The sequence below is a fragment of the Mirounga angustirostris genome, unplaced genomic scaffold (assembly GCF_029215605.1).
Source record: "Mirounga angustirostris isolate CCGP_5_RB_7025 unplaced genomic scaffold, mMirAng1.0.hap1 SCAF_4, whole genome shotgun sequence".
In the NCBI taxonomy this organism is placed as follows: Eukaryota; Metazoa; Chordata; class Mammalia; order Carnivora; family Phocidae; genus Mirounga; species Mirounga angustirostris.
The window spans coordinates 79,209,432-79,233,567 of record NW_026991712.1 but is presented as its reverse complement, the minus strand read 5'-3'; the positions used below and the strand labels follow the sequence as shown (position 1 = coordinate 79,233,567).

General features: G+C 36.1%; 1 protein-coding gene across 1 annotated transcript in view; it reads left to right on the top strand.

Annotated features, from left to right (window-relative positions):
- Window positions 1-24,136, top strand: part of SNTG1 (syntrophin gamma 1) — a 957,526-nt gene that overhangs the window by 632,173 nt on the left and 301,217 nt on the right. The gene's annotated exons all lie outside the window — the stretch shown is intronic.

Here is a 24,136-nt window from a genome sequence, read left to right as displayed (position 1 = left end):
ACGTCTGTTCATGTCTTCTGCCCATTTCTTGACTGGATTCTTTGTTCTTTGGGTGTTGAGTTTGATGAGTTCTTTATAGATTTTGGGTACTAGCCCTTTATCTGATATGTCATTTGCAAATATCTTCTCCCATTCTGTCGGTTGTCTTTTGGTTTTGTTGACTGTTTCCTTCGCTTTGCAAAAGATTTTTATCTTTTTTTTTTTTTTTAAGATTTTATTGATTTATTTGAGAGAGAGAGAATGAGAGACAGAGCATGAGAGGGAGGAGGGTCAGAGGGAGAAGCCGACTCCCTGCCGAGCAGGGAGCCCGATGCGGGACTCGATCCAGGGACTCCAGGATCATGACCTGAGCTGAAGGCAGTCGCTTAACCAACTGAGCCACCCAGGCGCCCCAAAAGATTTTTATCTTGACGAAGTCCCAATAGTTTATTTTTGCCCTTGCTTCCCTTGCCTTTGGCGATGTTTCTAGGAAGAAGTTGCTTCGGCTGAGGTCAAAGAGGTTGCTGCCTGTGTTCTCCTTTAGGATTTTGATGGACTCCTGTCTCACATTGAGGTCTTTGAACCATTTTGAGTCTATTTTTGTGTGTGGTGTAAGGAAGTGGCTCAGTTTCATTCTTCTGCATGTGGCTATCCAATTTTCCCAACACCATTTGTTGAAGAGACAGTCTTTTTTCCATTGGACGTTCTTTCCTGCTTTGTCAAAGATGAGTTGACCATAGAGTTGAGGGTCCATTTCTGGGCTCTCTATTCTGTTCCATTGATCTATGTGTCTCTTTTTGTGCCAGTACCATGCTGTCTTGATGATGACTGCTTTGTAATAGAGCTTAAAGTCCGGAATTGTGATGCCACCAGCTTTGCTTTTCTTTTTCTACATTCCTCTGGCTATGTGGGGTCTTTTCTGGTTCCATACAAATTTTAGGATTATTTGTTCCATTTCTTTGAAAAAAGTGGATGGTATTTTGATGGGGATTGCATTGAATGTGTAGATTGCTCTAGGTAGCATTGACATCTTCACAATATTTGTTCTTCCAATCCATGAGCATGGAACGTTTTTCCATTTCTTTGTGTCTTCCTCAATTTCTTTCATGAGTATTTTATAGTTTTCTGAGTACAGATCCTTTGTCTCTTTGGTTAGATTTATTCCTAGGTATCTTATGGTTTTGGGTGCAATTGTAAATGGGATCAACTCCTTAATTTCTCTTTCTTCTGTCTTGTTGTTGGTGTATAGGAATGCCACTGATTTCTGTGCATTGATATTATATCCTGCCACTTTACTGAATTCCTGTATGAGTTCTAGCAGTTTTGGGGTGGAGTCTTTCGGTTTTTCCACGTAAAGTATCATATCATTTGCAAAGAGTGAGAGTTTGACTTCTTCTTTGCTGCTTTGGATGCCTTTGATTTCTTTTTGTTGTCTGATTGCTGTGGCTAGGACTTCCAATACTATGTTGAATAGCAGTGGTGATAGTGGACATCCCTGCCGTGTTCCTGACCTTAGGGGGAAAGCTCTCAGTTTTTCCCCATTGAGAATGATATTCGCTGTAGGTTTTTCATAGATGGCTTTTATGATATTGAGGTATGTACCCTATATGCCTATACATGAAGAGTTTTGATCAAGAGGGGTACTGTACTTTGTCAAAAGCTTTTTCTGCATCTATTGAGAGGATCATATGATTCTTGTTCTTTCTTTTGTTAATGTATTGTATCACATTGATTGATTTGCAGATGTTGAACCAACCTTGCAGCCCAGGGATAAATCCCACTTGGTCGTGGTGAATAATCCTTTTAATGTACTGTTTGATCCTATTGGCTAGTATTTTGGTGAGAATTTCTGCATCCAAGTTCATTAGGGATATTGGTCTGTAATTCTCCTTTTTGATGGGGTCTTTGTCTGGTTTTGGGATCAAGGTAATGCTGGCCTCATAAAATGAGTTTGGAAGTTTTCCTTCCATTTCTATTTTTCGGAAGAGTTTCAGAAGAATAGGTAATAATTCTTCTTGAAATGTTTGGTAGAATTCCCCTGGGAATCTATCTGGCCTGGCCTTTTGTTTTTTGGGAGATTTTTGATGACTGCTTCAATTTCCTTAGTGGTTATAGGTCTGTTCAGGTTTTCTATTTCTTCCTGGTTCAGTTTTGGTAGTTGATACATCTCTAAGAATGCATCCATTTCTTCCAAATTATCTAATTTGCTGCCATAGAGTTGCTCATAATATGTTCTTATAATTGTTTGTATTTCTTTGGTGTTGGTTGTGATCACTCCTCTTTCATTCATGATTTTGTTGACTTGCGTCATTTTTCTTTTCTTTGTGATAAGTCTGGCCAGGGGTTTATCAATCTTGTTAATTCTTTCAAAGAACCAGCTCCTAGTTTCGTTGATCTCTTCTACTGTTCTTCTGGTTTCTATTTCATTGATTTCTGCTCTGATCTTTATTATTTCTCTTCTCCTCCTGGGTTTAGGCTTTATTTGCTGTTCTTTCTCCAGCTCCTTTAGGTGTAGGGTTAGGTTGTGTAATTGAGACCTTTCTTGTTTCTTGAGAAAGGCTTATATTGCTATATACTTTCCTCTTAGGACTGCCTTTGCTGCATCCCAAAGATTTTGAATAGTTGTGTTTTCATTTTCATTGGTTTCCATGTATTTTTTTTAATTCTTCTTTAATTTCCTGGTTGACCCATTCATTCTTAAGTAGGATGCTCTATAGCCTCCATGTATTTGAGTTCTTTCTGACTTTCCTCTTGTGATTGAGTTCTAGTTTCGAAGCATTGTGGTCTGAAAATAGGCAGGGAATGATCCCAATCTTTTGGTACTGGTTGAGACCTGATTTATGACCTAGGATGTGATCTATTCTGGAGAATGTTCCATGGGCACTAGAGAAGAATGTGTATTCCGTTGCTTTGGGATGCAATGTTCTGAATATGTCTGTGAAGTCCATTTGGTCCAGTGTGTCATTTAAAGTCTTTATTTCCTTGTTGATCTTTTGCTTAGATGATCTGTCCATTTCAGTGAGGGGGTGTTAAAGTCCCCCACTATTATTGTATTGTTGTCGATGTGTTTCTTTGCTTTTGTTATTAATTGCCTTATATAATTGGCTGCTCCCATGTTATGGGCATAGATATTCAGAATTGTTAGATCTTCTTGTTGGATAGACCCTTTAAGTAGGATATAGTGTCCTTCCTCATCTCTTATCACAGTCTTTGGTGTAAAATCTAATTTGTCTGATACAAGGATTGCCACACCAGCTTTTTTTTGGTGTCCATTAGCATGGTAAATGGTTTTCCACCCCCTCACTTTCAGTCTGGGGGTGTCTTTGGTACTAAAATGAGTCTCTTGCAGACAGCATATCGCTGGGTCTTGTTTTTTATCCAGTCTGATAGCCTGTGTCTTTTGATTGGGGCATTTAGCCCATTTACATTCAGGGTAACTATTGAAATATAGGAATTTAGTGCCATTGTAATGCCTGTAAGGTGACTGTTACCGTATATTGTCTGTGTTCCTTTCTGGTCTATGTTGCTTTTAGGGCCTCTCTTTGCTTAGAAGACCCCTTTCAAGATTTCTTGTAGGGCTGGTTTTGTGTTTGCAAATTCCTTTAGTTTTTGTTTGTCCTGGAAGCTTTTTATCTCTCCTTCAATTTTCAATGACAGCCTAGCTGGATATAGTATTCTTGGCTGCATATTTTTCTCAATTAGTGCTCTGAATATATCCTGCCAGTCCTTTCTGGCCTGCTAGGTCTCTGTGGATAAATCTGTTGCCAATCTAAGGTTTCTACCATTGTAGGTTACATATCTCTTCTCCCGAGCTGCTCTCAGGATTTTCTTTGTCTATAAGACTCGTAAGTTTTACTATTAGATGTGGGGGTGTTGACCTATTTTTATTGATTTTGAGAGGCGTTCTCTGTGCTTCCTGGATTTTGATGCCTGTTTCCTTCCCCAAATTAGGGAAGTTCTCTGCTATAATTTGCTCCATTATACCTTCTGCCCCTCTCTCTCTTTCTTCTTCTTCTGGGATCCCAATTATTCTAATGTTGTTTCGTCTTATGGTATCGCTTATCTCTCGAATTCTGCCCTCGTGATCCAGTAGTTGTTTATCTCTCTTTTTCTCAGCTTCTTTATTTTCCATCATTTGGTCTTCTATATTACTGATTCTCTCTTCTACCTCATTTATCCTAGCAGTTAGCGCCCCCATTTTTGATTGCACCTCATTAATAGCCTTTTTGATTTCTACTTGGTTAGATTTTAGTTCTTTTACTTCTCCAGAAAGGGTTTCTCTAATAACTTCCATATTTTTTTCAAGCCCAGCTAGTATCTTTAAAGTGATGATTCTGAACTCTAGATCTGACATCGTACTAATGTCCATATTGAGTAGGTCCCTGGCAGTCGGTACTACCTCTTGTTCTTTTTGTTGAGGTGATTTTTTCCATCTTGTCATTTTGTGCAGAGGAGAATAGATTAATGAGAGAACAAAATGCTAGCAGAGTAACCACGTCCCCAGAAAATATACTCTAAACAAATCAGAAAAGACCTGAAGCAGTTGAAAAAGAAACGGAAAGAGAGAAAAAAGAAAAAGAAAAAGATAAAGATAAAAACAAACAAAAACAAACAAAACAGAACAACAACAACAACAAAAAACCAGAATATGATCAAATATGATCAGGCTGGTATATAGATCAGTGCCACACACTAGATTTGGGGTGTATTTTGGTCTTTTAGAAGAAAGTGCCTCCCAAAATTTTAAAGAAAGAAAAACTTATATATGTACAAAATGAGGGTTGATATGATGAAGGGATGGAATATGACTGTAAAGATGGAAATTATAAAAAAAATTTATAAAAGGAATTGATATGAAGTTGTTTGAAAAAAGAAAGAAGAGGATTTAAAAAAAGAAAAAAGAAAAAAAGGGAGAGAATGTGATCAGGGGAATAGAAAAAACATATACTAGAGATTTAGGGTATATTTTAATCTGTTAGAAGAAACTATCTCAAAATTTTAAAGATAGAACAACTTATATATATATGCCAAAAATACAGGTAACTACTATGAAGGGATAGAATATGACTCTAAAAATGAAAAATAAAAATGTTTTTTTACAAAAAGGGATTGATAAGATGTTGGTTGAAAAAGGGAAAAAGAAAAACTCAAAAAAAAAAAAAAAGAAAAAGTAAAAAAGACAGTTAAAAAAAATTAACTTTGAAAGACTAAAGAATCATGGTAAAAAAGCCATGAATTCTATGTGCAGTATTCCCCTAGCGCTGGAGTTCTGCCATTCTCATTGATCGGTAAACTTGATCTTGGCTGGCTGTTCTCACTGTTCTTCTGGGGAGGGGCCTGTTGCCGTGGTTTCCAAATGTCTTTGCCGGAGGCGGAATTGCTCCGCCCTTGCCCCCTCCCGGCTGAGTAATCTGCTCAGGTTTGCTCTCCGGAGCTTTTGTTTCCTGCGAGCTTTCCGTACAGCTTTGGAGGCGGAGTGTGAAAATGGCGGCCTCCCAATCTCTGCCCCAGAGGAGTCGAGAACTTGGGGCCCCGCTTCTCAGTGAGCCCCCAGAGAAAAGCCGTCAGTCACTTTCCTCTCCCCGGTCTCTGGCCACACTCCGTGCTCACCCCGGCCTGTGACCGCACGTTTCTATCTCTGGCACCCGACCCTGGGTGGAGTCTCCAAACCCAGCAGATCCCTGCGGTGCACTCCCGTGCGGCTCCTCCCGGGGGAGGAAGGTGAGTCTCCCCAGATTTGCTACTTTTTGGGTCCCTGCTGGAGGAGCAGTGGCCTGACTGTGCCACGGATCACGGTTTATGGCAACCCCGAGCTGAGAGCCCGCGCCTGGGCTCCGCCTCTGCAGCCAGCTTCCCTGCTCCGTTACCTGGGAGCTCTGCTGCACTCAGGCACCCCCGGTCTTTCTGTGACCCTGAGGGTCATGAGACCACCCTGTCCCGGAGGGACCCACCCCCCGCTTAGCCACCAGAGTGACGTCCCTCAATGGAGCAGACTTTTAAAAGTTCCGATTTTGTGCTCCGTGGTTCTATCACTTGCCAGAAATGGCCGACGGAGGCCCCTCCCCCACCGTCTATCCTCCCGAATATCGCCTCGGATTCACTTCTCCGCACATCCTACCTTCCAGAAAGTGGTCGCTTTTCTGATGAGAGAGTTGTTGCTATTCTTTTCTTTGATCTCCTGTTGAGTTTGTAGGTGTTCAGAATGGTTTGATCCCTATCCAGCTGAATTCCTGAGAGGAGACAAAATCCAGGTCTCCTACTTCTCCGCCATCTTGCTCCGCCCCCCCCAGATATTTAAAAATTTTTAGTGTTAATTTTTTTCTTCATCTTATAAGAAGGTTGACATTTTTGCTTTATTTTGCTCCCTCTACTCTGAGTTTGGAGTTTTGGAAAGTCTGCCATCTATCTAATTATGTTTTCTTTGTAGGGAATCTGTCCCTTCTTCCATGTTTGAAGGTTTAGGAATCCCTGTCTGTGGGGATCTCCAGTTTCATTCTACTGTACTTATGAAGATTTCTTTTTTATTTACTTTGCTTTGGAGTTATAGGGACTCTTGAATATAAGGACTTATAATTTTTTTTCAATTCTGAAGAATTATCAGCATTTTTTTTTTAAAGTATGAATCTTTCTCAATTTCTTTATTCTTTCTCTTTGGTCATATTTTTTATATAGCTGTTAGATTACTGCCCTTGATTCTTCATTCTTTTATTTTCTTATATTTTACTGTTTGTCTCTCTGGAGCACTGACAGTTACTCCTTCAGTGTTCTTTTACTTCACTAACTCTCTCTCTCTGGTTAGATTCACTCTGTTGTTTACTTATTGAAATTCTGATCCTGCCATTTATGTTTTTTTGCTTCTAAAAGTTTGATCCCATTTTGCTTTTGCCACATAATATTTTATATCACTGTCATATATTTGATATCTCTTCCTGTTATAGTAATCATATTAAGAATCCTATCTATGTGGTGTGCTTGGAATTCTAGTACCTGCAGTGTTTGTAGATTATATATTATTTGTTCCTTGTTTGTTGGTTTGTTATTCTGCTGACTCATTCATTGTGCTCTATTTCCTCCTGTGATTTTTCACTGTGAGCTCAAGTTTTTTGGCACTCTGTGGGTATTTCTTGGGGTTCAGCTTTATAATGTATCACAAATACAGAATTTGCATTTGTACTTGCTTTTGCCAGGTGCCCAAGGATACTGGCAATGAGTTACCCTTTACACTAAATTCTGTATTGGGATTTGAGGCCACACAGATAGTGTGAACCTCATTTGAAACTCACCTGTGGGACAATAATACATACAAATTCTCAGGAGAATTAGTTGTTAATTCTTTCATCCAGAGCCAAATTCAAAAAGACAAGTTTTCTACTATAGCCCTTTGGGTAGTAGAAATGTTTTTCATACTTACACACTATTATAATGCCACTTCTCACCTTGCCTAGGTCCTGCCAGCCACAAGCCCAGGATGAATGCAGTCAGGGCCACTGCTTGTGCAGAGCCTCCTTATCCCTAGATTGACAATTATCATTCTGACAACTAAGAAATTTTTTCCTCTTCCTTATCGCCCTGGTTATGCTTTGGCATTGTTTTTTGTTTATCTATCATTTTTTGTATGTTATCCTGGAAAAGATTTTAGTATATCTGACTCAAAGGAATTCCAGATCTAAGATTAATTTTGTGTGTGTATGTGTGTGTGTGTGTGTGTGTATGTTTTATGGTGGAAATCTATTGGTTTTGAAATCAAGCAGACCTGGCTTGTAATCTCAGCCTTACCACTTGCTAGCTTTGGTAACCGTATGCGAGTTAATTACCTTCTCTGAATCTTGCTTCCCATGAGGTAAAAGAGAGAACATCTAATTTACATAATTCACTGTGACAGCGTTAAATGAGACTGCATTACCTTGGAGGCTGCTAGAGGTGAAAAATAAAAGTTGGCTCCCTTCTTCTCATTTTCTGTTTTTTAACTATTTACTTGTGTTTGTCTCAGTTCCAAAACCTTATCTGAGGTCATAATTGATTCATAAAACAGTGAACAAACTACTGATTTGGATATTTATTTCCTTTCTCTAGTTTGCTTTGCCTATAATTTTGAATGATTATCCTGGATGAACAATTTGAACAGTTTTGGCAGTGGCCTTTCTGGATAAAGTTAGAAAACAAAACTTGTCACCTCAACAGAAATGTTTTGTGAGTGAATGAATGATTTTTAAATGCAAAGGAGTTTTATTATTATTGTTTCAAACCAAGGTGTTCTTAATATGATATTGATGAAAAAGAACGTAGGGATATTCTAAAGATCATAGATTTATAAAGGCTATATTGCTTCCATATAACCTTATTTTAATTAAATACATAATACTTCAACAAGATTGAGTAGAGATTGATAGGCTAACATTTGGATTGTTTTTGAAATGAAGAATCACACAAACCAGGTGAAATGAAATAAGTCATACTGTGAAAACAAGGCCCATATAATTTATGTAATTGCTATCCTACATGACTTAGCATAATAAAGAGTGAAATTTTTTATTAAAATTGTCATTTTTGTTAATGGCATATTTACTATTTTTCTCCCTTAGAACTGATTTCTTCTGTTTTGTATCACAGAGAAATTTGATGTTTAAAAATATCTTGTTTTTTTTTTTCCCTCCACATCCCACTGGAGAGGTAAAAGAGGAGGCCTTGTGGAAAGTCAGGATTTTCACTTCAGCGCATTGAGCCCCCCTTCACCATAGTGTCAGCTGAGAACTCTCAGGGAGCAGTAATGAGGCATTCCTGTGCCTCCAGCCATGGTCTTGTCAATGGAAGCCTGGAGAGTGACTGGAATTCCACCTATAATCAGCTGTAACAAGGAGATTCTCACCTTGAATGAGAAAAGACAATCAACAGATGCCAAACCTGAAATGATACAGATGTTACAATTATCTAACAAGTATTATAAAGTAGCTGTCATAAAATTGTTTCATGCTTATTACAAACAGGGTTGGAACAAATGAGAAAATAGAAAGTCATAGAAAAATATAAACTGTAGAACTGGAAATATAATTGAGATAAAAACTCAATGGATGGGCTCAACAGCAGAATGGAGAAGATAAAGAAAACATTAATTAACTTGAAGATAGTAAAATAGAAATTACCCTTTCTGAACAAAAGAGAGAAATTGGATTTAAAACAAAACAAAACAAAACTATGGGTCCCATGGGACTCTAACAAAAGGTCTAATATTTATTTCATCAGAGTCCCAGGAAAAGAGAAAGAGTTCAAAGCTCAAAGAGTGCTTGAAGAAATAGCCACTGAACACCCCCCCCCCAATTTTGTAAAAGATATAATGCTACACATTCAAGAAGTGGGACAGATCTCAAAAGGATAAACCCAAGAAACCCTATCAAATTCTGGCAAATTCTGAAAACTAAAGACAAAAATTTTCAAATTCTTGGCATCTTGGTAAATTCTGAAAACTTGGCAAATTCTGAAAACTAAAGACAAAAAAAAAATCTTAAAAGCATAAAGGAAAAAGTTAACACTTTAGAAATAGGGAGGAAACAATCTACTGCAAACGACAGCAGATTTTCCCCTAGAAGAAGGTGGCAAAGTATTTTCCAATTCCTGAAAAGAAGGAATGTTAACCCAGATTTCTATGTATGTCAAAAATATCCTTCAGGAATCAAGGAGAAACTGATACATTATCAGAAGCAAGGAACTAAGAAAAATTGTTACCAACAGAAATATTCTAAAGAATGACTAAAAAGAACTTTATAAGCAGAAAGTAAATGAAGAGGAAAGAAACTGAAATTACACAAAGGAAGAAAGAACAATGGGAAGAGTAAAAATATGGGAAATACAATACATTTTCCTTCTATTGAGTTTTCTAAATGATGAATGAAGTTTCGAGCAAGAATTGTAGCACTATCTAATGTGGTTCTCAGTGGTCATAGAGGACATATTAAAGGCAATTATATTAGACATAAAACAAGGTAAAGGGACATAAATGAAGATAGGTTTTCTTCATCTCCTTTGTACTGGTAAAATACTGGGACCAGGAGACAGTGATATTACATATACCCAATGCACTGCCTACTTAGGGCACAGCACTAAATATGTTATACAGAGAAACACTCAAAAAGCACTATAGATAAATCAAAGTGTAATTCTAAAAAATGTACACATATCTACAGGAAATCAGAAAAGGGAGGGGAGAAATGAAGAACAGAGAGAACAGTGAGAACAGAGAGAATACAAAATAAAATAAAATGCCAGAATGAACATACCAATTATTAGATTAAATTAAACATAGTTATATTTTATTGGTCCAAACTTATAAATTAAAAGGTAGAGATTATAAGTGTGAATTAAAAAAATATATATAAGTCCATGCTATGCTCTCTACAAGACTTATATTGAGTAAAATGATATAAATAAGTTGAAAATAAAATTATGAAAAAAGATATAAAGATATACCATTAATGAAACTTTTAATTGGAAAAAGATAGAGACATCCATAGTTATATTTGGATACTTTGACATCCTCTCTCAAAAATTGATAGTCCAACTCAACAATATATTTGAACTCAGTCCAGATCTAATGAACATTTACAGAACATAGAGCATATTATGTATGTGTTTAAAGCATGAACAGAGAACAGAACATTTATCAAGATAGAACACACTGGGAGACATAAAACATATGTCAAAAAATTTAAAAGAATTGAAATACAAAGTGTGTTCTTTCAGTATAATTGAATCAAACTAGAAATCAAAAACAGAAAGAAGATAATTGCCAAACACTTGGAAATTAATCAATATAATTCTAAACAATAATGAGTCAAATAAAATGTCTCAAGAGAGATTTAAAAATACATTGAATTGAATGAAAATACAGCATATGTGTGGGATTCTGCAAAAGTAGTATTGAGAGAGAAATAACATTAGATGCATACATTAGAAAAGAAGAAAATCTTGGGTCAATAATAAAAGCTTTCATGCAGAGGACCTAGAAAAACAAGAGCAAAATAAATAAAAAGCAAGTTGAATGAAGGAAATAATAAAGAACAGAAATCAATGAAATAAAAACAGAAAGAAAATGAATTGAGGAAAAATAAGGAGAGGAAATAAATGTAACAAAAACCTGTTTTTTTGGAAAAGATCAGTAAAATTGACAACCCCCAGTGAAACTGGCAAAGAAAATAGACTGAAGATATGGATTCAGTTCCAGATTACCACAATAAAGTGAATATCACAGTAAAGCTAATCAAATGAAATTTTTGGCTTTCCACTGTGTATAAAAGTTATGTTTACACTATACTGTAGTCTGTTAAGTGTGCAGTAGTGTTAAAAAACAATGTACGTACCATTGTTAAAAAATACTTTATTGATTAAAAATGTTAACCATCACTTGAATTTTCAACAAGTCATAATTTTTTGCTGGTGGAAGTTCTTGTCTTAATGTTGATGGCCGCTGACTGATTAGGATGGTGGTTGCTCAGGGTTGGGTGCCTGGGGCAATTTCTTTAGACACCAATGAAGTTTGCTGCATCAATTGACTCTTCCTTTCATGCATGAGTTCTCAATAGCATGTGATGCTATTTGATAGCATTTTACCCACAGTAGAATTTCTTTCAAAATGGGAGTCAGTCTTCTCAACCCTGCCACTGCTTTATTTACTAAGTTTATGTAATATTCTATATCTTGTGTTGTCATTTCAACAATATTCACAGCATTTTCACTAGGAACAGATTCCATTTCAAGAAACCATTTTCTTTTTTTTTTTTTTAAGATTTTATTTATTTATTTGACAGAGAGAGATAGCGAGAGCAGGAACACAAGCAGGGGGAGTGGGAGAGGGAGAAGCAGGCTTCCCGCCGAGCAGGGAGCCCAATGTGGGACTCGATCCCAGGACCCTCGATCATGACCTGAGCCAAAGGCAGACGCTTAATGACTGAGCCACCCAGGCGCCCCAAGAAACCATTTTCTTTGCTCATCCATAAGAAGCAACTCTTCATCTATTTATGTTTTAACATGAGATTGCAGCTATTCAGTCACATCTTTGGGTTCCACTTTAATTTTAATTCTCTTGCTATTTCCACCACGTCTGCCATTACTCCCTCCACTGAAGTCTCAAACCCGTCAAAGTCATCCATGAAAGTTGGAATCAACTTCTTTCAAACTCTTGTTAATGTTGATGGTTTGACCTCTTCCCAAGAATCAAAAATCACATTCTTAGTGACATCTAGAATGGTTAATCCTTTTTGGAAGGTTTTCAATTTACTTTGCCCAGATCCATCAGGGGATTCACCATCTATGGAAAATACAGCCTTACAAACTGTATTTCTTAAATAATAAGCCTTGAAAGTCTAAACAACTCCTTGATCCATGGCCTGCAGAATGGGTGCTGTATTAGCAGGCATGTGAACAATATTAATCTCATTGTTTTCCATTAGAGCTCATGGGTGACCAGGTATATTGTAAATGAGTGGTAATATTTTGAAAGGAATCTTTTTTTTTTTTTTTCTAAGCAATAAATCTCAACAGTGGGCTTAAAACATTTGATAAACCATTTTGTAAGCAGATGTGCTATAATCCAGACTTTGTTGTTCTATTTCTAGAACACAGATGGAGTAGATTTAGCATTATTCTGAAGGTCCCTAGGATTTTTGGAATGATACATGAGCATTGGTTTCAACTTAAAGTCTTGCCTGTCCTTTGAAGCTTTGAGCAAGGCATTGATACCTCCTCTCTAGCTATGAAAGTCCTAGATGGCATCTTCTTTCAATATAAGGCAGTTTCATCTGCATTGAACATCTGTTGTTTAGTGTAGCTACCTTCAAGCATGAACTTCATCAGACCTTCCAGATAACTTGCTGCAGCTTCTACATCAGCACTTTCTTCCTCATCTTGCATTTGTGTTATAGAGACGGTTACTTTCCTCATACCACATGAACCAACTTCTGCTTCAGACTTTTTTTCTGCAGCTTCCTCACCTCTCTCAGCCTTCACAGAATTGAAGAGAGTTATGGTCTTGCTGTGGATTAGGTTTTGGCTTAAGGGAATATTGTGGCTGGTTTGATATTCTATCTAGACCATTAAAACTTTTTCCATATCAGCAATAAGGTTGTTTCACTTTATGATCACTTGTGTGTTCATTGGAGTGGCACTTTTAATTTCCTTCCAGAAATTTTCCTTTGCATTCATAACTTGGCTAACAGTTTGATGCAACAGGCTTAGCTTTTGGCCTATCTTGGCTTTCAACATAACTTCCTCACTAAGCTTACTCATTTCTGGTGTTTGATTTAAATTGAGAGATATGCAACTCTTCCTTTCACTTGAACACTGAGAGGTCATTGTAGAGTTACTAATTGTTTTAATTTCAATATAATTGTATCTCAAGGAATAGAGAAGCCCCAAGAGAAGGAGAGAGATGGAGGAACAGCTAGTTGGTAGAACCGTCAGAACATACACTATGTTTATTGATTAACTTTGCTGTTTATATGGGCATGGTTTGTGGTTCCCCAAAACAATTACAACCATAGCATCAAAAACTGATTACAGTTCACCATAATAAACATAATAGTAAAGAAAAAGTTTGAAATATGGTGAGAATTACCAAAATGCAACACAGAGACATAAGTGAGAAATGGTGCCTATAGACTTGCCTGATTCAGGGTTGCCACAAAACTTCAATTTGTAAAAAACACACTATCTTTCAAGTGTAATGAAGTGAAGCAAAATAAAACCAGGTGTGCCTGTACTATAAGCAACTCTACACACGTAAATTTAACAAATTAGATGAAGTTGGCTAATTCTTCAAACAACACAGGCCATGTGCAACTGATTATTTGATAATTAAGGAAATGGAATTTCCTGTAATGAAAGAACTCCATAAAAAGGAATCTCAGGTCTCAGGTGGTCTTGTTGGAGAGCTCTACTAAAGAATAATTAATAAAAATTCTATAAGATCTCCCTCCAGAAAAGAGAAGCAGAGGTAATACATAACATTTCATTTTCTAAACATTATTCTGATACCAAAACCAGAGACAGTAAACAAATTAAAACTATGGATCAATATCCTTCATGAACATACACACAAAAATTCTCAGAATATTAGCAAATAAAATTCAACAATATATATGTAAGGAATTTTACACCACGATCAAGTTGGGTTTATCCTAGTGATATAGGACTGATTCAAAATCCAAAAACTAATCAATGAATTCAACATGATAAAAACTCTCAGAAAACCAGGAATAGAGAGGAACTTCTGCAATTTTAAAGAGAATATCTATGCAAATTTATAGTTGATAACATACTTAATACTGAAAGATTAAATACTTTGCCCCTAAGTTTGTGAATAAGGCAAAGATGTCTGCTCACACCACTGCTTTTCTACAGAATACAGGAGGTTTTAGCCAGGGCAGTAAGGCATTAAGAAAGGAATTAAAGGAGTACAGATCAGAAAGACACCTGTCCTTATTTTCTAATGACATGATCATCTGGGTATACCTGATACTTCTTGAGTACACCAGGTAAATTTCACTGTAGGGCTTTTTCAGTCATTGGCCCTTCACGCCTGAAATACCCTTCACTGGGTATCTTTTTTTTTTTTTTTTTAGAAACTTTCTTTCTTTCTTTTTTTTTTTTTAAAGATTTTATTTATTTATTTGAGAGAGAGACACAGCGAGAGAGGGAACACAAGCAGGGGGAGTGGGAGAGGGAGAAGCAGGCTCCCCGCAGAGCAGGGAGCCTGATGTGGGGCTCGATCCCAGGACCCTGGGATCATGACCTGAGCTGAAGGCAGTCGCTCAACCGACTGAACCACCCAGGCACCCACCTTCATTGGGTATCTTAACAGTTATTATCTTCTCACCAAAACCAGTTGTGCTCAAATGTCATCATCACAAACTTCATTGGTATGAAGTTTTATCTCTCTGGCATTATTTTTCTTCAAAGCATGCATTGCCCTTAACCTGTCTCCCAATTAGAATGTAAACACCTAACAGCAGGGATTTTTGATGCTTTGTTCTCTTTTGTAGTTAGATAAAACAGTGCGTAGTATGTAGTAGCCATTTATCAACTATTTGAAGTATTTAGCATTTCAAAAAAAAAAAAAAAAGAAGAAGCTCTCATCTCCCTTGGTTTTGAATTCTGTATTTAAGCTATATTGAATATCCTTTCATTGTCCCTTTCCAAAAGTTTGACTTTCTTAATATTTTTGCCCTTAAACTTCCCATAAAAGTTTTAATTTTAACTGAAGTTTATTTCTGTTTCCCTTCATCCAAAAGCCACAGCAGAAAAATGCCATCTTACAGAGAAATATAGTGATTGCATGCACAGAGGCAATACTGCCAGTTCAGATGTGAAGAAAGGGTGTCCTATGTGGAAATCGGTTAAGTAAAGCTCAGTACATGAAGACCTTACTTTGATGAAATCTATACATCACTTCTAAGAGAGGCATAAAGCGATGAGAATGAAAAAAAAAATCCAGCTGGAAGTTGGCAACAATTTGGTGGGGTGAGAGACAAGTGACAATAGGTTAGAGAAAGCTAAAATCTCAGTGCCTGACTTGGGGCTAGAAGGGATAACAGAGGCAACGTGAATTAGTCAAACCCAAAAAAGCTCAAGAACTTAAAGCCCAAGATTCCTATGAAGTCCTGGGTTCAGGGAAGGGCTAAAGACAGAAACTGAAATGTGAAGTTTTGACGAACTGGATCCCCTTTCTTAGTTCACAGCTCCTCATTCCCCAGTTTGTCCCTAACAGTAAGCAGAGATGACATTTGCTTTTAGAGAGGGTGAACCAGAGGCTCAGGGAATATGGCTGTAGTGGGATATTTCACTGAAAATGAGGGAGGTAGAAACTGTGAGATGAAGTACCCCAGTGATCTTCTTTCATGTCACTTCTTCCCCAGAATATAACAGGGGGAGCGAGGTAAGTCATTGGCTAGTTGGAATAATTACAGCAAGCTTGAGGCATAGGAAGTTCTTAGCTGTTTGGTTCTTAGTTGGTGCCAGGCTGTGGGTGATTAGGGCAGATGGGTAGTGACCCCGAGTGTGAGAGCCCAGTCAGGGAGGTGGTTGGGTGTGGACTTAGTTTGCTAGTCCAGAGGGGAACTGTTCAGCTTCTAGCCAGGGCCACAAACTGGGTAAAGGCCAGCATTTAAAAAAAAACAGTATTACAGGGTATTGTTTCTTCTGGGCCTTCTCAACAGAAAGAACAAAGAGATTATGTTTATGTGTGTGTGTATAAACCAATCCACAATAAGGATCTCATCAAAAGCAAAAGTCAAGATTAATAATATTACTGTAATTTCGCTCTAAATTTGCAGGATGACAAAGGCAACTATCACAACCATTATATAGTGATATGATAAAATTAAAAACTAATCCCACTGAGATATGAAATATCACAAAAATATAATCATAATGATTATTATTAATATTATAAGTGTATAAATCCCCTTTTTTGGAATCTATTAAAAACTTTATAAAAGAAACTGGTTATAGAAATATTCAAAATTATTTTCATATAATGATTCAAACATATTCTAGGACAAATAACTTACTCAAATGTTCTTTTTATAATCTGCCAAGAGGTTTTGTGGGTATGACATATTCAAACACAATTTATTATGTGATTAAAAGTGAGTGAATCTTTGTTTCACATGACGTTTTCAATATATATGTGCCTGAATCAATTAGAAATAACATCGTAAATTTTTCAGTTAAGGAAAAGGTAGATTAAACAAGAGGAAATAGCATGCTTAATACAGATACTTCTGTATTAATAATTCTCAGAGCTGTCATAATCTTAATAAGTGTTGGAAAATAGGAGACAGAATGGATCAGGGCATAAGCACATGGGCAGTAGCTCACAGTGCCTGGATTTCAATTCAAAGCTTTCACCACTGGCTGACCTCAGTCAAGTTACTTGACATCACTGTACCTCTTTTTACATTATAGATGCTCATTTGTAAAAACAAAACTATAAAGATAAGATGTCAGTTTTGTAGGTGGTGGGGAAAATGCAGGTGGAAAGGTGCTATTCCCAATTCTCTGCAATGGTACCTTTAAAAATAAACAGGAAATATTTAAATTTCAAACAACTCCCATGTCTAACTATTAACTCAGATAGGAAGGACCTGCTATAAATTATATTTGCCAACAGGCTTAGGGGAATGTCAACCTTCCTTTTACTCTACCATCAGTTTTGCAAGAGAAGAAACCTCAGGGGTTGCCAAAGAATAAAATCAAAGGGAAGGAAACAATGTACCCCAGATGTCCTTTAAATATTATCCCTAAAAGAAACTATAAAAATGAACATTTTAAAATGTATTCTTCTTAATTGCTTAGATTTTGTGAAATTATCTAGGGAGGTGAGTTTAAAGCCTAAGTCTTCTCAGAAAGAATGCTATTACTTCCTTAGAACAAAGGAGTTCTAAACTCTAAATAACATTATTCATTGAAAATAGAATAAAACTAAATGAAACACTTAGGAATAAATTTGCAAATGTACAAAACTTATATTCTGAAAACTAAAAACAACAACAAAACAACAGAAAGAAATTAAAGAAGATCTAAATAAATGGAAAGACATTCTATTTTCATGAGCCCAAAGACTTAATGATATGTTAAGATACTAATAATCTCCACATTGATTTATAGATCTATCTCCACCAAAACCCAAGCTTACTTTTTTTACAGGAATAGACAAACTAATGCTAAGATTCATATAAAAATGCAAGGAACTTAGAATAGCCAAAACAATTAAAAAAAAAAAAGTTGAGGCACTCACACTCCCTGATTTTAAAACTTAGCAGTTTTAAAGAAGTGGTAATCTAGACAGTGTGAGATATGTCCACATATGGCATATGGATAGTGATATAGTCACTGAAATAGAATTGAGAGTTCAGAAATAAACCTTCACATTTAGAATCAATTGATTTTCAGGGGTGATAAAAACAATGGAGAAAAATTGTCTCTTCAGCAAATGGTGCCAGATTAACTGGATATCCACATGCAAAATCATGAATCTGAGGACTTACACCATATACCAAAATTAACTCAAAATGGATCAAAAACCTAAATATAAGAGCTAAAAATATAAAACTCTTAGAAGACAACATAGGTATAAAATATTGAGACACATTCAAAGGATTCAAGTAGACATTTCTCCAAAGAAGGTATGTAAATGGCCAATAAGGAAATGAAGAGATGCTCAGCATTGTTAGCCATCAAGGAAATATATATCAAAGCCACATGGAATACTTTATAGCCACTGGGATGGTTATAATCATAAAGATAGATAAGGACAAGTGTTAGTGAAGATGTGGAGAAGTTGGAATTCTCAGACACTATTGGTGAGAATGTAAAATGGTACAGCTGCTTTGGAAATCATTCTGACAGTTCCCAATTTCAGTCCTTAGCATAGGCTCAAAGGAAAAAAGCACATATATACACACACAATTGGCACACAAAAGTTTATAACAGCATTATTTATAATAGCCAAATAGTGTAAACAACCTAAATGTCCATCAGTGGAGGAATGGATAAATAAAATGTGGCATACCCATGCAGTGGAATGTCATTTGACAAATTAAAAAATGAAATATTGAGGGCGCCTGGGTGGCTCAGTCGTTAAGCGTCTGCCTTTGGCTCAGTTCATGATCCTGGGGTCCTGGGATCGAGTCCCACATCGGGCTCCCTGCTCAGCAGGAAGCCTGCCTCTCCCACTCCCCCTGCTTGTGTTCCTGCTCTAGCTCTCTCTCTCTGTGTTAAATAAATAAATAAAATCTTAAAAAAAAAAGAAATATTGATACATGATGCTACAACATAGATGAACCTTGAAAACATCATGGTTAGAACCAAACACGAAGGACCATATACTGTGTGATACCATTTATGTGAAATGTCCATAGTAGGCAAATCTATAGAGATAGACATAGATTAGTAGATGCCTAAGGCTAGGATGGGCTTTAAGGATTGAAGGATATGGGGTTACATTCTGAAAAATGCAAATGTTTTAAAACTGATTATGGTGATGGATGCATAACTGTGAATATACTAAAAGCCACTAAATGGTACGCTTTAAATGGTTGGTTTTATGGTATATGAATTGTATCTCTGTAAAACTATTTTTAAAAGGATGAAAATAATCTCTATGTATTCATATATCTATAAATATTTCTGTATGTACCCATCTGTATCTACATTACACTGAGCATAATTTCATACTGTTATCTTTAACTCTCTTCCATTACCCAATGGAATGGTTTTAGCCTTCTTCCCTTGCTGTAAATTCCCACTCCAACAGTGAGAAACTGGTTTTTCCCATCCACCATCCACTTACTTAATTGTTTAATTTCAATATATATATATAGCAATATCAGAATTATTAACCATACCTTCATGTGAAAGAACTTTATCCACTAGAATACAGTACCGTATGCAATCCCTTTTGTCTTTAGTCTTTAGTCTTTTGTCTTACTGACTCCATTCATTTCCAAAGTTACCTAATGTACATTAGGTCAGCACATTTCCCCCCTATTTCTTTCAAGGAGATGGTAACAGACATTTGAAATGCAACAAGATTGTTTTGTTACAGCTGCAACCCCTCTTTGGATCCTCTAACTTCCTAAATGACTCTTTTAAATGTATATATATTAAGATGAATTCTTTGTTCTCTTAAGTTTATGTGTTTTGCCTAAAGCCTAACATCATGTACCCATTATAGTAATATCAAAAAGAATAGTTTCATTGCCCTATAAATCTCCTGTGCTTCATTTATTCAGCCTTTCTTCCCTCTTCCTGAATCCCTGGCAACCACTGATCATTTCATTGTCTCTATGGTTTTACCTTTTCACAGTGTCATATAAATGGAATCAGAGTTTATATCCTTTTGAGACTGGCTTCTTTTACCTAGTGATATACATTTGAGGTTTCTCCATGCTTTTTTGAAGCTAGACAGTTATTTCTACTAGTGAATAATATTTCATTGCATGGATGTACCACAGTTTTGTTTGTTTCTTTATCCATTCTATGAATGAAGAGCATCTTGTTCACATTTCAGTTTTTGGCAATTATGAATAAAGCTGTTATAAATATTTTCATGCAGGTTTTTGGGTAAACACAAATGTTAAAATTAGTTGAATAGATATGTAGGAGTGCAATTCCTACGTTATCTTTTCGGACTATGTTGAGCTTTGTGAGAAACTACCAAACTCTCTTTCAAATTCCCACCAGCAAGGAGGAAGAATTCTTATGATGATATATCCTACTTGATATTGTCAATGCTTTAGATTTTAGCCATTCTAATAAATGTATAATGTCATTTCATTATTTAATCTGCAATTCCCCAATAGCAAATGTTGTTGAGCATCTTTTCATATGCTTACTTGCCATCTGTATATTCTTTGATGAGGAATTTGCTCAAATATTTTGGCAACTTCTTAATTGGATTGTTTATTTTCTTGCTAAGTGTTAAGAGTTCTTCATATAGGGGTGCCTGGGTGGCTCAGTCATTAAGCGTCTGCCTTCAGCTCAGGTCATGATCCCAGGGTCCTGGGATCGAGCCCCACATCGGGCTCCCTGCTCAGCGGGAATCCTACTTCTCCCTCTCCCACTCCCCCTGCTTGTGTTCTCTCTCTCTTGCTGTGTCTCTCTCTGTCAAATAAATAAATAAAATCTTTAAAAAAAAAAGAGTTCTTCATATATTTTAGAAACAAGTCCTTTATCAGAATGCATTATACAGATATTTTCTTTCAATCTGTGACTTTTCATTCTCTTAATAGTGTCTTTTACCAAGTAGAAGTTTTTAATTTTAAAATATTTTAACATGAGTTTTTTTTATGGATCACACTTTTGATACTGTATTAAAAACCGCATTGCTAAACCCAAAGTCATAGAGATTTTCTCCTGTTTTCTTTTAAAAGCTTTATAATTGTGATTATGTTTAGATCTGTGATCCATTTTGTGTTAATTTTTATGAAAAGAATGGCATCCATGTCTAGATTCCTTCCTTCCTTCCTTCCTTCCTTCCTTCCTTCCTTCCTTCCATTCTTGTTCTTTTCTTTTTTTTTCTTTTCTTCCTTTCTTTCTTTTTTTTGTTTTTGTTGAGAAGACTATCCTTTCTTGTTGCCATTGAATTGCCTTTGTTTCTTTGTCAAAGATCAGTTAACTGCACTTGTATGTTTGGTTTTGTTTTGTTTTGTTTTGGGGCATTCTCTTCTATTCCAGTAATCTATGTGTTTAGTCTTCAAAAATTTCATTCTGTCTTGATTACTGTAGCTTTATAGTAAATTATGAATCAGGCATCCTGAGTCCTCCAACTTTTTCTTTTATTTCAATATTGTGGTGGCTAATATGGGTCTTTTGGCTTTCCATGTTAACCTTAGAAACAGTTTATTAATATTCATAAATAGCTTGTGGAGATTTTATTGGGACTGCATTGATTCTATAGATCCAGTTGGGAAGAATTGACATCTGAAAAATGAGTCTTCTAGTCCCTGAACATGAAATATCTCTCTTTGTTTTGATCATCTTTGATTTCTTTCTCCAAAGTTTTGTAGTTTTCCATATATAAGTCCTTACTTATTTTGTTAGATTTATACCAACTATTTCCTTTTTAGTGAGCTATTATAAATGATATTGTGATTTTCATTTCAAATTCTAATTTCTCAAGGCTGATGTATAGGAAAGCAATTGATTTTCGTATATTTTTTGTTTCCTGTGACCTTGCTACAATTATTTATTTCCAGTAGGTTTTTGTCTATTCTTTATAGACAATGCTTTTTACTTCAGATTATTGCCTTTTTGCACTAGCTGAGACTCCAAGCATAATGTAAGAGGAGTGATGAGAGGATCCTTGCCTTTTTCCTGGTTTTAGAGGGAAAACGTTCATTTTCTCACAATCCCCTCTTTTCATTACATTGTACCCTGATTTTCCAGTTTCTTTGTTTCTTTCATCCCAGTTCATCTGATCTCAGTCCTGTTGTTATAGTGGAATCAGAGATATTTTCATTTAAATCATGATTTGGATCTTGGTCAAGTTAACTTAACTCCTTTGTATTTTGGTTTTCTCATTCTAAATTAGGAAAATATTGCCTATCCCAAGTGCTGTTATGATGATTACTTGGGAAAAACACTTGCAAAAAAAATTTTTTTTTCACTTAATGCATAATACCTAACTTTGATATAGGCCCTATGCTAAATTTTTGGGATTTGACTGTGAACAAGACTCAGCTCTCAGAAAAATTAGTTCACAAGAAAAAGTCAAAGTCACAATGTATTTTAATAATCATATGTGCTATGAGACCTGTCAGTTCACATAGCTGATTTTCAGTACCTAGATGTTACCATCTTTATTATTATTCCTTTTTCAAGTTTATTCACTCTTCCTGAACTGTCAAAAAGAGCTAATAACATTCCCTATCTCTTTTCTTATATATCTTCTTTGTTTCCACCCCACATACTCAGTACAAAAAATTTTCCATTTGATAACTCTCTAGTTTCTGCACTGTTCTTATTTCTTCCTTCTCTTTTCACCTACATATCTCAAACATTTCTATACTTGGGATATACCATAGCAACACTTTGTGTTTGGTAACATGTATATTTTGGTTATAGTCCCATATAGGTCATACGATATACATAGAGTTTTTCAAATATAATATTCCAGAGGGCAAGGGTGGCAATAATTAGATTTTTACATAAAGCAAATTAAACATTTAAAGCAAGTTTTTTTTTTTTTTTATTTTGTCATAACATTTATGCTGATTAGGTGTACAACACATCTTTTTTTTAAAAGATTTTATTTATTTTACAGAGAGAGAGTGAGAGAGTGCAAACAGGGGGAGGGGCAGAGAAAGAGGGAGAAGCAGGCTCCCCACTGAGCATGGAGCTTGACCTGGGGCTTGATTCCAGGACCCTGAGATCATGACCTGAGCCGAAGGCAGTTGCTTAACCAACTGAGCCACTCAGGTGCCACTACAGCATGTTTTTATAAGTCCAGCATTATTTTTGGGCTCCATCCTTTACATTTTATAAGGATTAGGACAATTAAAGAGAGGCTTTTTATACATGTAAGTATATGGGGGAACCTGTCTTGATTTTATATTTTAAAGAATAAAATAACCAATAATACATTGGTTTCCTGCAGGACAGTGCTTTGTTACTTAGGCAATGTCTTTATGACACCCAAGATGTAACTAAATACAACTTCAGATCAGCTTTCAGATATTCTCTGATTTATGAGGTGAACAGCTGAAACAATTCATTATATTGCCTTTAAAAAAATTATTTGGGGGGGAGGATGGAAGAACCAAATGTGGAGAAGTGGAAAGGGGATAGAAGGTGTAGCTAACACAAACATTCAGGCAGTGGAAAGAATATCAGCAAGGTGCCATACTGGGAACAGTTGCTTGCCATACTATACTTCTGGCTACCTGCAGTGACAAATTTAATATTTTGGTTTTAAAACAAGAAGTAATCTGTCTTGTTCGTTTCTCTTTACTTTCTTAAAAACAAACTAATGAAGCAATAGCATGTAGAGGTGCTGGCTGGGTTTGCATGTGCATATGTGTGCCCATGTATTTAAAATACATTAAAATAAGTGCTGCCTCTGAGATTTTCAGCAGTTACTGCTGACTCTCTAGTCTCTCCAACTCCTCTCTGCACCAGCAACTTTGTATTTGATTTGGAACATATTCTAAATATTCTCCACCAAAGACTGGAAAGCAGTCTTGTAGAGAAGGAGTAAAGGCATTGCATGGACCTTTGATCACCCTGTCATTCTTGCTGTCCCTTCAGAGAAAAGCAGTGTTTCAGCATACACTTGGCATACACTATTAACTAATAGAATTTATTCACCAAGTTGTCTTTGTGACTAATGATTTCTATGCAAGATGTTTTAGCTGATATCATTTATTAATAAAATATATTTTCTTTGACAGACTGAATTCTTTACTTTGAGAAAATCAAGAATTTATTCCTTATAGAAATGGAATTAAGAAAACAACTCTACCATCTAAGAACCTGTTCAGTTTGATAGGCAGTACTGTGAAAGCAGTTTGCCAGTCTGTTTTATGAGTAAAGATAACCATTTAATTGGCCTATCCTTGAGTTGAGAATTCCAGTATTTGAGTTACTGTGTGATGTAACTATTGGAATA